Source organism: Atta cephalotes, assembly GCF_000143395.1.
Source record: "Atta cephalotes unplaced genomic scaffold scaffold00005, whole genome shotgun sequence".
NCBI classification, from domain to species: Eukaryota; Metazoa; Arthropoda; class Insecta; order Hymenoptera; family Formicidae; genus Atta; species Atta cephalotes.
The window spans coordinates 6,323,714-6,325,494 of NW_012130069.1; positions in this window are offsets into that span (position 1 = coordinate 6,323,714).

A 1,781-nucleotide genomic window follows, 5' to 3' on the forward strand; every position below is an offset into this window, starting at 1 on the left:
TTTTAAAGACATTATTTGAATTATTTTACCGTTGTTTCGAAACATATTTTTATAAATAATTGTTTAATATTGTGAAAATAATTTCTTAGAGTTCATTAATAAATTTTAATAATCTGCTATTGAACATTATTAGATTCTAGTGGGCAGAACACACACAGAGTGTCTCAAATGTTTGGCACACCATTTGTGGGAAGCTAGAGCGGACTAAACTGAATTGAAAACTCACTCTCTATCATTTTGTAATTTTTGCAATATTTAACGAGATATTTTCTAAAGATTGTGAAATGAGCAAATAAAATAAATGCATAAGACAATTTTAAGATCTTTATGAACAGAATTCTTTATGAAATCTTAAAGATATTTCAAAGATATTTTAAAGTTGTCTTAAAGTTGTATAGGTTTTAGACATTTTGCTTGAGTAATTAAAAAAAATTGCAAAAATGGTGAAGATTTTTTAATTCAGATTAATTCAAATTCTATCTGGTTACATGCGGTGTACGAAAAGTTAGAAACATATATAGGATACGTATATTGTAAGAACAGCATATGTATCAAACTACTTGTAGTTATCAAAAAATTATTGTAATATAAATTCAATTATTCTGTTTATTCACTTATTTTCTTGATTACTGATATATCATGTAGAGAAAGATGCATATAAAATGTATAGATATTAAGAATACAATATTTGGAAGTAAATGTTAATCAGTTAAGAACAAAGAATGCATTTTATTAAAAAATTATACTTTTTTTAAATTTTATGTTTTAGTTCTTTATTGAAAATGAATAGGAGAATAAATAGTAATTGTTCAGAATAATAATCAAAATTAATTTTTAGCTATTATTTTTTTAAATATTTTTATGATCTGCACTCACTTTTCAAATAAATTTTGTAGGGTGCATTTTGTTGGATTGAACATGAATAGAAAGATATTAGATTACTGGATAATATAGTGAGATATTAAGTAACTTTATATATAATCATTATTTTACATATAATATTATTTTAGAATTTATTTTAAAATTATAACTTAAATCCAATTTTTACGATTATTCGAATTTAATAAGTATAATCTATACTAATGATTATTTTGTGTCATTTATGTGGATTTGGATATAAAAGTAATACTCGTACGTAAAAGTATTATACATACACATTCTTTATTTATGGATATTAAAAATTGTTTAATAGAGAAATTGTTTAATGTTATAATAATAAAATACTGTTCCATCTAAAAATGCTTGCTGGACAAGCATATGTTAGCATATAAATCTAGTTTACTTGTAACGACAATAATACTTAAATTCTAATAAATTTAAATTGTTTATTAAAATGTATTGTAATATATATAATTATTATTACTTCACTTTTATTGTAGTGATTATAATTACTATGATTACAATAGCCTTTATAATATAATGAATATATTTACAAGTAATTAAAGCAATTTTATTCAAAGTTTTGAATACTCTAATATACACACATAGATTTTTTTATTACATTTAATCTTAAAATCCATTGATGGGAGATCTTTATTGCCACTTGGTAAAATATCTATCTTTTTCATGATACTTTGATACGAAAAATCGAGTACAGTTAAATAAGTTTTACTTAATTATGAAGTAAATGTTTTATATCGCATAATAATGATAAATAAATATTTGCAACTGATGCTATGTACGAGATTTTTTAATCTCTTTCGAAATCTATTATCTACAACTATATACATATATATATACATATATATATATATATATATATATATATATATATATATATA